This window comes from Carcharodon carcharias, chromosome 1 (genome assembly GCF_017639515.1).
Source record: "Carcharodon carcharias isolate sCarCar2 chromosome 1, sCarCar2.pri, whole genome shotgun sequence".
NCBI classification, from domain to species: Eukaryota; Metazoa; Chordata; class Chondrichthyes; order Lamniformes; family Lamnidae; genus Carcharodon; species Carcharodon carcharias.
In genome coordinates this window covers 237322410-237336042 of record NC_054467.1, presented here as the reverse complement: position 1 = coordinate 237336042, position 13633 = coordinate 237322410, and the positions used below count along the sequence as shown (strand labels likewise).

Below are 13633 nucleotides of genomic sequence, written 5' to 3'. Positions count from 1 at the left end.
CTTAATCCCATAATTTCAATGTTGTCATGATGAATGTTCTCCTATCTGTGCGACAATGGTAGTCTGAATGCACTCTGAATCTTGAAAGTGACATCTCAGTGCAAAATTGCCAGTCTATTATATATGGCTCTTCTGAGAATTTATTATCTTTAAACAAAAAGTGAAAATTAATGCCCTCCTTCATTTGGAATTGGTTCAAAAAAAACATATTGGGGCAAGAATCAAATGTTTGCTCCTCATCTTGGCGCATGATTTTGTACAGTAATTTATGAACCTGACCTTAACTGAAATATGGTATTCTAGTAAATGGTCACTGTTCCAGATGAAACTTCTCTTCTTGATGGGTCAAAGGAATTAGTGTGAAATTTGGCCACCTTTTTACTGTGGGGATTTATATTTTTTGGCACAGATTGCCAATATACCTGAAACTTGGGGCCATAATAATGGTGTGGAAACTAAATAGTAATTCTTGGGCAATATAAGGATGCTTTCTTGCGTCTTGTGTGAGTCACAAAAATAAACTTGACGATGTTCCTGCTCCATCCCATCCCTGATCTGGAAGTACTTGATATTGATGTCAACCTAAATGTGGAGACTTTCTTTACATTGACATCCCTTGTCCTCAACATATAACTCTGAAAGCATTGTTGGCTGATGCTGCTTTCTAGCAAATAATACCAGAAATTATGCAATTTTGATTTACCTTTATGTTCATCATATTACCTTTTGCCTTCACTGATCCCTTCTCAAGATACCTCCCATTGTTAAGGTGACAGGAGATTGATAAGGCTGTGAACAGTACAAAAGCAAAGAAGTTATGCTAAACCTTTATAAATCACTGTTTAGACCTCAGTTAGATATTGAGCCCAATTCTGAGAACCACAATGCCAAGGACTTGGCAAGTTTCAACTAAAGTTAATTAAATATACATCACTGAATTCAGTTATTAAACTTTGTGTGAAGATGTAGATTATTTTTTCTTTTCTTACATCATTATCTTGTATCCACATATCCAAAGCCTTGAGAGAGTGAGATTTATTATAAAAGCACCAGGGATGAGGGACGACAGTAGAGAGACTAGAGAAACTGCGATTGAGATTATGGGGAGATATATAAGAGGTGGCATAGTGGTATTGTCACTGGATTGGTAATCCAGAGACCCAGGGTAATGGGGACTTAGGTTTGAATCCCACAATTGCACATGGTGGAATCTGAATTCAATAAAAATTCTGGAATTAAAAGTCTAGTGATGACCATGAAACTATTGCCAGTTGTCGTAAAAACCCATCTAGTTCACTAAATTCCTTTGGGGAATGATGTCTGCTGTCCTTACCATGTGACTCCAGACCCACAGTAATGTGGTTGACTCTTAAATGCCAAGCTGCCCACATCCCAAGAATGAAATAAAAAAATATAAGTTTCAAAAATCATAAATATAGAAAGATAGGTATGGCTGTTCCCATAGGCAGGGATGTCATACCAGAGGACACAAATTTAAAATAAATAATGAAGATGAGAATATGTTATAGCAAATTGATCTGGAAGTAGGTGATGGAAGCAGAATAGGAATTTGTTATGTTATTTAAAAAAGAAAGAAATGGCAGGACTACAGGGAAAGAACTTTTTCAAAGAGTCGAGCACGATGGACTGAATACCTGTGCAGTAAGGTTATCTGATTTTTAACATAATTTGCATTTTGTTATTCAAAATGTGTTGTGTTTATTTTTCCTACTTGCTGCTGAGTCCGTTTTTAAAAATTTACTTCTGTGAAGCTCTGTCAAATATTTTTCTAAGTGTCCCTTTAATTCATGCTACAGTTTTACATCACTGCATATCATTCGAGTATTAAAAGTGGTTATAAATTTTCTTCTTAATTTCAGGTATCAACACCAATATCTTTTATGGATCCCAAATGTATTAATCCTTAAAAGTTGAAGCATTTGCTGTGACCAAGGTAGGAAACCTATTTAAGGAGATTGGAAAATATGGGAAATCTGGTATCATAATGTGAAGCATATGTAAAGAGGAAACGGATGGCACGTTGAGGCCAATGTTGTTAACTTACTATTGGGAGCTGGGTTCAAATCTGGTTCAGATGGTAAGTATTAAAGCTGCTAAAAGTTTCAAGTACATAAATTTACAATTTGAGAAATGTGGGCTTTTTAAAAAAAAAAGCCCTACAATTTTTGTAATCTGAATGGGTAGGAAGGTAGCTTATGGGCAGAACATAGGCTGGAGGGATTTTGAGGTCAAAGCCCAGATCTGGTCAACTTTTCACACAGTGTAGCCATGACGGCATCCTCCCAAATGCTGTATTTGCTTCAGATTAAAACAGTAATATGACAGCAGTCAGGAATTTAAAAGCTTGGTGAGTAAATAGCACACAGTTTTCGTCGAGTTCTGACCTGCAAAATTGTGCTAACCTCACCACTGTACCACGAGTAGCTAGTGCAAGGAGTGGCAATTTGAGAACTTTTGCTCTTGAATGTAAAAACATATGAAATTTTATAGAAAAACAATTCAATTTGCAATAAGCTTGTTCTTTTTTTGTTAAATCTCAGACCTGTGCTGCATTATCTCATTCAATTATTTTGCTTTGGAAATATGTCTAGTTGTCTCAAGATGATTTTGTGCCATTTGCTTCATTAAGATTTCCCAATAAATTATCTTGTGTGAAAGTTACCCTGAATTATTGATTTGTCTACATGAATGAAGATTCAGAAAGCAGGCAGAAGGTTTAAGTTTTGCAAATTAAAAAAAATTGTACGTTACTGATGGATTCCATTATTAAACTTTGTGTAGATTATTTTTACTTTTCTGATATCAATGTCCTGTATCCACATACTTAAGTAGTTCATGCATACTATCCCAAATTATTGTTGGATGCTATGTTATTGCACCTGATTGATGCATATAATTTCATGTTCAAAACAGATGCTAGACAGTCTAAATTTAGCTAGCTTACATTTCAAAGAGCTGCCATTAAAAATGTTTATTTCAACATATCACACACAATGCTTATGTTAATTGGCTTTTCCCTGAGCATTTGGTTAAAAATACGCTGTCAGAAAAGATGACAATGAACTGTAAGTAAAACTGATTTTTAACCTGCTATGTACTGTAGCAAAATTTAAAATGGCAGAATGCAAGGAAATCTTGGATAAAATTGTTGAATCCCAGAGTCACAAAAAGAGTGACTCATCTTGCAGATGATATAAAGCTAATTGAATATGGTAGGCTGCAAAACTGAATAGGATAAGCAACAGAAGGATTTTTATATACCTGAGAATTGGGCATACAGATGGCAGATAAAGTTTAGTGTAGAGAGAAACAAAAGAAATAGGAATTTTAAAAACAATCTCATGATGTGACAATTACATAAATAGAAAATGCTTATGGAAAATGAAAGAGATATGTGAGTCCTGACTGAAAATAAATTAAAGCTATTGCAGCAATGATTGGTGACAGCAAATCAAATAAACTGTAGGGATGTAATGAAACCTGCTACATCGTAAATGAGTGACACAACTTTGCTTGGAATACTGTACATAGTCCTGGCCACCTCAGTATAAAAAAGGATACTGCAGCTACAGAAGGGTTACAACAGAGGGCAACCAGATGATTTGATCATTATGACTCACGATTTTGGGAGTTGACCATCTTTTCACTGGAAAAGAGAATCTTGAGATGTGATATGAATGTAACTTTTTAAATTCTTACCATAGCCAGACAGTTGAACCACAGGACACAGACTGCATTTAAGGGGAGGTAAATTTTAAAATTAATCTGCAAAAACATTATATCAGTGAGCTCAGTGGGCTATCTGTGCTACTTAGAAAGAGAGGAAGCAGACAGTGTTGATTTATCCAAATGCAAGTTAGATTACTTCCTTTCAGAAAATAATATTTTGGGATATGGTAGATGAATAATTTTGAGACATGATGTGCTAATTGAAGCATGCTTGAGTGAAATGGGTGACTTTAGATCTATGGTTCCCAAAGCTTTCCACCACTGTGGTTTGCCTTATCTCCTGGGTTGGTTGTAGACTAATTGATAAAGAGTAACTGTCTTAATAATTCAATATCTCTATTAACATTACATCATGAAACGACCAGGATGTTAGAAGGTGAACTGGATGGACAGTTGTCTTTTTTCTCATCTAGCGATTGCTCTTGACCTGAGGTTTATTGTTAATGTTGGCTAAAAATAAAAAATCAGCAGCCCTGTAATAAGATCAGATTGTATGATTGGCTAGAACGGCTACAAAGATGGTAAAGATTGAGTTACAAGTGCAAAATCATCCAGACTACCAGATCTCAATCTCGCCACTAATTTTTGACACATGTAGCATACGTTGGTCTAGTTCTAGTGGTGTAAGAGCACAGAGCATTAGAGCTTTCATGTGCTGTACCATAAAGTAGTAGAGAGGGAGGGCCATGTGTTCCTCCTTTAAGACATTTGTAAAACTTGTCTCTTTGTTCAAGGTTTTGGCTACTTGTAGTATCTCTTCAATGTGTTTCATTATCCGCTTTTATATAACTACCCTGTGAAGTGCTTATGGTATTTTATAGTAATCACAGAATTGTTCCAGCACTAAAGGAGTCAGTCTATTTGGCTTGTCGTGTCTGTGTCGGTTCTTCATAGGAGCAATTTATCTAGTGCCACTCCCCTGCCTTTTCCCTGTAGCCCCTGCACATTCATCCTTTTCAGATACCAATCCGATTCCTTCCTAAGTGTCTCAGTTGAACCTCCACCACAATCTTTTTAAAATTCTTTCACAGGATGTGGGCATTGCTGGCTAGGCACATCACTAATTGCCCTTGAGAAGGTGGTGGTGAGTCACCACCTGGAACTGCTGCAGTTCATGTGATTTAGATATATCCACAGTGCTCTTTGGGATTTTGACCCAGCAACAGTGAAGGAACGGCAATATAGTTCCAAACTCGGGCAGTGTTTCCTAGATCCTAAACGCTCGTGTGTGAAAAGTGTCTTTACTTCTTTTGCCAATTGCCTTAATCTGTGCTCTCTTGTTCTGGATCCTTTCACCAATGTGAACAGTTTTTTTCTATCTACTCTGTCTAGACCCCTCATGATTTTGACTACCTCTATCAAATCTGCTCTCAACTTTCTCTTCTCCAAGGAAAAAAGGTCACAATCTTTCCAATCTATCTACATAACTCAAGTCCCTGAAACCATTCTCATGAAGCTTTCCTGGACATCTTGTGTAAAGTGTGACACCCAGAACTGAACACAATACTCCAGTTGAGGCCGAGCTAGTAATGTTCTTTTATGGGATGTGGGCATCACTGGCAAGGTCTGCATATGTTGCCCATCCCTAATTTCCCTTGAACTGAGTGGCTTGCTAGGCCATTTCAGAGGGCAGTTAAGAGGCAACCATATTGCTTTGTGTCTGGAGTCACTTGTAGACCAGATTGGTAAAGGCAGCACATTTCCTGCCATAAAGGGCATTAGTGAGCCAGAGATTTTTACAACAATCAATGATAGTTTCATGGTTATCATTACTGAGACAAATTTTCAATTCCAGATTTTATTCAGTTAATTTAATTTCCAGCTAGGCCAGCATTTGTTGCCCATCCCTAGTTGCTCTTGAGAAGGTGTTGGTGAGCTGCCTTCTTGAACCGCTGCAGTCCCTGTAGTGTAGGTACATTCTCAGTGCTGTTGGGAAGAAAGTTCCAGGATTTTGACCCAGCAACAGTGAAGGAACGGCAATATATTTCCAAAACAGGATGTTGAGTGGCTTGGAGAGGAACTTCCAGGTTGCCCTTGTCCTTCTAGATGGTAGTGGTTGTGGGTTTGGAAGATGCTATCTCAGGTTGCTTGGTCAGTTTCTGCATCTTGTAGATGGTACACACTGCAGCCACTGTGTGTCAGTGATGGTGGGAGAGAATGTTTATGGATGGGGTGCCAATCAAGCGGGCTGCTTTGTCCTGGATGGTGTCAAAATTCTTGAGCGTTCTTGGAGCTGCACTCATCCAGGCAAGTGGGGAGTATTCCATCACACTTCTGACTAATGCCTTGTAGATTGTGGACAGGCTTTGGGGAATCAGGAGGTGAGTTACTTGTTGCAGGATCCCTAGCCTCTGAGCTGCTCTTGGAGCCACAGTATTTATAAGGCTAGCCCAGCTCAGTTTCTGGTCATTGGTAACTGCCAGGATGTTGATAGTGGGGAATTCAATGATGGTAATGCCATTGAATGTCAAGAGGCAATGGATAGATTCTCATTTGTTGGAGATGGTCATTGCCTGGCACTTATGTGGCACGAATGTTACTTGCCACTTGTCAGCCCAAGCCATCATGTTGTCCAAGTCTAACTGCATTTGGACATGGACTGCTTCAGTATCTGAGGAGTTACGAATGGTACTGAATATTGTGCAATCATCAGGAAACATCCTCACACCTCACCTTATGATGGAAGGAAGGTCATTGATGAAGCAGCTGCAGATGGTTGGGCCGAGGACACTACCCTGAGGAACTCCTGCCGTGATGTCCTGGAACTGAGATGACTGACGTCCAACAACCCAACCACCTTCCTTTGTCCTAGGATGACTTTATCCAGCAGAGAGTTTTCCCTCTGATTCCCATTGACTCCAGTTTTGCTAGGATTCCTTGATACCACACTCAGTCATATGCGGCCTTGATGTCAAGGGCAGTCACTCTCACATGACCTCTGGTTCAGCTCTTTTGTCCATGTTCAACCAAGGCTTTAATGAGGCCAGGAGCTGAGTGACCCCAAACTGAGCATCAGTGAACACATTTTTGCTAAGCAAGTGCCGCTTAATAGCATTGTTGATGACCCCTTCCATCACTTTACTGATGATGGAGAGTGGACTGATGGAGCAGTAATTGGTCGCATTGGATTTGTACTGCTTTTTCTGTATAGGAAATACCTGGGCAAATTTCCACTTAGCTGGGTAGATGCCAGTGTTGTAACTGTCCTGGAACAGCTTGGCTAGGGGTGTGGCAAGTTCTGGAGCACAAGTCTTCAGTACTATTGCTGGAATATTGTCAGGGCCCATAGCCTTTGCAGTATCCATTGCCTTCAGCCTTTTGTTGATACCATGTGGACTGAATCGAATTGGCTGAAGACTGGCATCTATGATGCTGGGGACCTCTGGAGGAGGCCGAGATGGATCATCCACTCGGCTTTTCTGGCTGAAGATTGCAGGAAATGCTTCGGCCTTATCTTTTGCACTGCTGTACTGGGCTCCCTCATCATTCAGGATGGGGATATTTATGGAGCCTTCTCCTCCAGCGAGCCGTTTTAATTGTCCACCACCATTCATGGCTGGATGAGACAGGACTGCAGAGCTTAGACCTGATCCGTTGGTTGTGGAATCGCTTGGCGCTGTCCATCATTTGCTGCTTATGCTGTTTGGCATGCAAGTAGTCCTGTGTTGTATCTTCACCAGGTTGACAACTCATTTTAGCTATGCCTGGTGATGCTCCTGGCATGCCCTCCTGCACTTTTCATTGAATTAGGGTTCATCCCCTGGCTTGGTGGTAATGATAGAGTGGGGCATACGCTGGGCCATGAGGTTACAGATTATGGTTGTGTACAATTCCGCAGGTGCTGATGGCCCACTGGACCACAGGAGGAAATTGCAGGTCTCTCACTTCTCTTTGTAGACAGGCTAGAAGAGGCATTAATAGAAGGCACTGAAAAAGATGGTGACCATATGTTAAAGGAGCTTCTGGACCTTGGTTAGCTCTTTCTGGACAGAATTCGGGAGAATGAAGCTGTTGCAGAAGCAGATCAGCTATTGGAAGAAGAGATCCTAGATCTTATTACACTCTTGACTCCACTGCCAATGCCTCTGAAACCTTAAGATAAAAGCAAAAAACTGCAGATGCTGGAAATCCAAAGCAAAAATAAAATACCTGGAAAAACTCAGCAGGTCTGGCAGCATCTGCAGAGAGGAACACAGTTAACGTTTCGAGTCCGTATGATTCTTCAACAGAACTAAGTAAAAATAGAAAAGAGGTGAAATATAAGCTGGTTTAACACTCCTTTCAAGTAAAGCAGCATTTCACTTGCACTTCCCTCAATTTAGTCTACTGCATTCGCTGCTCCCAATATGGTTTCCTCTACATTGGAGAGACCAAACGCAGACTGGGTGACCGCTTTGAGGAACGCCTTCGGTCTGTCTGCGAGCATGACCCAGACCTCCCTGTCGCTTGTCATTTCAACCTTCCACCCTGCTCTCATGCCCACATGTCCGTCCTTGGCCTGCTGCATTGTTCCAGTGAAGCTCAACGCAAACTGGAGGAACAGCACTTCATCTTCCAACGAGGCACTTTACAGCCTTCCGGACTTAATGTCACTTATGAGCACATTCCTTAGATAATATCACCATCTTCAACACCTCTTTGTCCTTTTTGTCTATGACATCTTTTGGCTATGTCCACCTATCACTGGCCCTCTATCCAGCTCTACCTGTCCCACTCCCACTTAAACCAGCTTATATTTCACCTCTTTTCTATTTTTACTTAGTTCTGTTGAAGAATCATATGGACTCAAAACGTTAACTGTGTTCCTCTCCGCAGTTGCTGCCAGACTTGCTGAATTTTTCCAGGTATTTTTATTTTTACCTCTGAAACCTTGTTGACTTTTTTGCTAAGATTCAGCCTTTTGTTGAAGATGATATTGAATATTGAAACAAATTCGATAAAAAGTTGAATTTGTTTATTTATTCCACTGAAGCCACTGATGACATGCATGAAATAATAAATGCAGCCAGTAGTAAGCTACCCGAGGGGAATGAGACCCTGAACTCGAAGTTGGATCAAACCAATTGTGGAAGTTCAGAGCCTATTAGTTCATGTGTGTAAGCTACACCTCGCACTTGAATTTCGCCAGCAAGTTATGGATATGCTCAAGTTGGTCTTTCAGTGTACAAGCAGAGGTCCAAACTAAAGAGCTTCTACAGCTGAAGAGTATTACGCAGGAACTTGATATAGATCCAGGTCTGGAGGTTTATTCCATTGTTGATGTTACAACCCTACTTTATCATTGCTAATGTAGCAACCTCATTGTCTACAGCGGAGCAGCTTCATGTTGAAGCAAATGTAGAATTGATACCAATAACTACAGAGAGTGCAATTCCTACCCTGAGAGTAGTAGGGAAGTTGTCTTTTTTTTTGTATCCTGCAATGTCTCAGGATGTTCTTTGTTCCTCTCTTCGTCTACCAGATTCATTTGTGTTTCAGGCATTGAATACTACTTCTGTCATCACAGCAGTAGTGAATGATACAGTTGCACAGTTATTTCTCAAGATGAAAGCATCATCTTTCCCCAATGTGCAAGGCAGAATAAAATTACAGAGAGAGTGTTAGTCTGTGCTCTTCCTTCTCAAGAGGTTATGATTGTTAGAATCTTGAAGATTTTTCTCTTGAATCAGTTTTTCCTTGATTGGTTTTTACAGCCTTTACAGTCAGGCTGTCATAAGGGTCACAGTGAGAAGCTGCTATCCCATTTCTCCAATGTGCTTGCCTCTCAAGGAGAGGATAAGGGAACACATGCACCTGACATGTCTTCCAAGAGAGCTGAGAACACTGGGGATTGCGCCTTTGTTGATACTGACTTGGGGGTGGGGGATGGGGGTTGTGGGGATGGGGAGATGGGAGTTGGTTAGAAACTGTATACAATACATGAAATTTACAGATGTTGGGAACGTAATGTAGTCATCGGGTCCAGGGGATTTACCAATCAGTCCCATTAATTTCTCCAGTACTACCTTTTTACTAATACTAATTTCTTCAAATTTCTCATTTCTGCTTGTCCCTTGATTCTCTCATATTTCTGGGAGATTTTTTGTGTCTTCCTACTTGAAGACAGACACACAGTATTTGTTTCTCTGCCATTTCCTATTACTCATTATAATTCTCCTGTGTCTGCCTGTAATGGGCCTACATTTGTCTTTGCTAATATTTCCCTTTTTGCAAACCTATACAAGCTTTTACAGTCTGTTTTGTGTTTCTGGCTAGTTTACTTTCATTCTCTGCTTTCTCTTTCACTATCAGTTTCTTGGCCCTCCTTTGAGTTTTAGAATGCTCCCAATCCTCAGGCTTACTACTTTTTTTTGGCAACTTTATAAACCTATTCTTTTGATCTCACCACTTTTAAATCCCTCACACCAACTCCTGAATCCAACATGCTTTTCATACTTGTGGCCTTAAGATTCACCAACTCCAAATGAATCAAGGAATTTCAAATATCCTGCAAAAAGCCCCCAATTTATTATGATATGGCAGATGATGTGTGCCAGGCGGACCAAATCCATGAGGGAAACTTGGTCGTGCTATCACAACGGTCTTGCAATTTGTATTTATTACAAGATGTGTGCACTGAATTCAGAAGTAATAAGTCCACCCAGACCTTTAGAGATTTTAAAAATTAAATTAAAATATTTATAAACAAAGTACAATAGATTTCAAGCACATAAATAAATAAATTCCTGTTATAATAACTCCTAAAATTCCTAATTAACCTAAGCCCCCCAGTTACATTTCCTTTAAGGCAACAGTCCAAAATACCCTGGACAGGGGAATTCCAACTCGTTTTTCCCCAACTTCAGTTTCGCTATGTAGCAGACCTATGCACAGATGCTGGAGGCTTCATTAAGGCTATTTCACACACTCCTGTTACATCTTACATAGTCCCCTTCTTCACAAAGCCTTTCATTCTCCTTTATGCATGTCTCTCTCTGTAAATTCTATTGTTCCATATGTCTTTTGAAACTGTATCTTCCTCATAATATAAAAACGTTCACGTTGCCAATATCGTTAGTAACCTTTGGGAAAAATAAACACATTCCTTAGCCTTGCTTATCTGGCTAGTTGTAAACAGACTAAGATCCCTTTGAAATCCAAATTTTTCTATTTATCTAAAAAATGCAAATTCCCTTCACACCTTACATGCTAAGCCAGCGTCCATGTTTACTCATTAGTATGCCAAGCACCCTAGCTTCTTTTGATGATTTCAATCTTGCAGTCTACTTGACTACGAATGTAATTAAATTTCACACAGACCCAACTATACTTACTCCCATAAACCTACTTTACAATAAACCAGAAAAATATTATGAAAATTATTATAGTTTCATCACAATGGCACAAGGTCTAGGGGCACAGATTTAAAACTTAAGCCAAGAGATGCAGGACAGATGTGAGGAAAAACTTTTAACGCAGCAAGAGCGAGTGGTAATGACCTGGCGATCTTTGCCTTTTGAGAGTGACGGAACTGGGGATGGCCAACGATTTTAAGAAGAAATTGGATAGGTATTTGTGGGAAATAAACATGCAGGGATTTGGGGGATAGACCAGAGAAATGGGACTGATTTGGATTACTGTGATCAATGGGCCGAATAGCATCCTCCTGTGGGGTAATGACTTTGACTCTGAAGATTACACTCTGATTTGATACAATGTAAGAGGGCTGCTGACATCAAAATATTTCAGGCAATGTTGTGATTTTTTTAAGCATGTGGACAGCAGCAAGAAATTTGGTCAGTGATATTTGGTGTCTGGTAAAGGGAAAACCTAAGTTAACTATTACACAATATTGCCATGTTCATAACCACAAAAAAAGTTAGGCTGCACTTTGCTCTCTCATCTTTTGATAGTACTGTTCTGTGCTGTGTGTTAATGATGCAATTTACTGTGCCTAAATTTTATTTAATTTTTCCAACTAATGGGACCAACTAATTCCAACTAATTGAAAAGCCTTTGTCAGTTCACTATAAAATATACACAAAAATGTTGTAAACCATTGTAAACTGGTCCAATAGTATGTTGTTTAACTTAAAATTATCTAAATTATCTATATATCAGAGTAGATTAAGAATCAATGTCCCTGACCAATATTGATAAACAAAATCCTCTGAGGATGGTGCATGTTTCAGTTTACACATATTTCATAATCCAGGTTGTGCACAGATTTCAAATTCTGCTGTTTTGTGATCTTTTCGTGCCTAAAATCCTTTAACAGAATATACACAGAGGTCATTACCCATTTTCAATATGTCATGAGTAAGCAAGAATGAGGTATGGTCTTGGATATGGCATGCATGCTATTGTGGAGTAGGCTGAGGATGGTGACAAATTTTTGAGGGCAGCCAAATTTGAAGAGGATACTCCATAAGCCCTTGTGGTTGACAGAATGTAAACTTTTGCGAGATTGAAAAAGGCTGTTGGTGCTGTTCCTTACACTTGTCTTGAATTTGTCACAAAGTGAAGATCATGTCTATGGTGTGTCTCGATGGGTGAAAACTACACTGCGACTTTCGAAAGAATTCTTCAGCCAATGGGAGGAGGCAGTTGAGGAGGATCCTTGCAGTGATCTTCCCTGTGACAGAAAGCAGGGAGACTCCTCTGTAGTTAGCACATTCAGACTTGTCTCCCTTCTTGAATATAGTCATGATCACAGCACCTCTGGGATCCTCTGCCATGTGCTCTTCCCAGATGAATGATATGAGGTTGTGCAGCTTTGCCAGCTTCTCCACGATGTGGGCTTAAAGCCGCAAGCAGACCAGACCAGGAAGGCAAATTTCCTGACTGAAAGTAGTAACCGGATGGGTTTTTGTAACAACTAGTTTGTTTCTTGGTCACAATTGCTGATAATAACTTTTAATTCCAGATTTATTTAATTAACTTAATTTAATTTAAATTCCCCAGCTGACACAGTGGGATTTGAATTCATGTCACCTGATGGCACAGCAAATTTCCTTCCCTAAAGAACTTCAGTGAACCAGATGGGTTTTTACCATAACGCAGTAGCTTCATGGTCACCTTTACCAATCCTAGCATTTTATTTTAATTCATCGAATTTAAATTCCCTAAAGGCCATGGCGGGAGTTGAACTCATGTCCAGGCTTTGGAATACTAGTCCTGTATCCTAACCACTACGATTCTGTATCCAAGACCTTTTACTTCTTAGGTAGTCCCTTGGGATCGAGGATGACTTGCTCCCACTCCGATTTGATGGGTTCTGAAATGGCTAAGTCCTATGCACTATTGGCAGACTCTGCTGTATGTGGGGCAGGTGGTGCTTGAAGGGTTGTTTGGAAGTTTGTGCGCTCCGTCCGCCACCTTGACTTTGCCTCTACACATTCCCAACGAAGTCTCTCTATCTTTCTCAAAATGAGCCTTCACCATTTTGGTTGGTCACAAGCCAAGGCCTCCCATGAGTTGGCGGGTACATGTGACTTTTTCAGGGATGTTTTGAGGACTCTTTAAAGTGTTTCCGTTGTCCTCCTGGAAGTTCCTGACCACGATCGAGTTCTGAGTAGAGCAGTTGTTTCAGGTGTCTAGTGTCAGGCGTACGAATGACATGACCCACCCAGCGGAGCTGGTTTTGAGTGATTAGTCCCTTGATGATGGGCACTTTGGCTTGGGAGAGCATGCTGCTAGTGGATCACCTTTCTTGCCACAGATTTGGAGGATCTTATGAAGGTACTTCTCCATCATGAAGAATTTGTGTTCTGGCTTCTGACTCCAGACTCACAGCAATGTGATGATTCTTAACCGCTCTTTGAAATGGTCAAGCAAGCTACTCAATTGTATTTAACCTTAAGGGCATTTGAGGATGGGTAATAAATGCTTTAACCAGTAATGC

General features: G+C 40.1%; 1 protein-coding gene across 3 annotated transcripts in view; it reads left to right on the top strand.

Moving 5' to 3' along the window:
• ptpra (protein tyrosine phosphatase receptor type A) overlaps positions 1–13633 on the top strand; it is a 316897-nt gene that overhangs the window by 72173 nt on the left and 231091 nt on the right. For all 3 annotated transcript variants that reach the window (XM_041187767.1, XM_041187775.1, XM_041187757.1), the window contains exon 2: positions 1881–1954. The gene's annotated coding sequence lies outside the window, so the exon portion shown is untranslated. The remainder of the gene's footprint in view (positions 1–1880; positions 1955–13633) is intronic.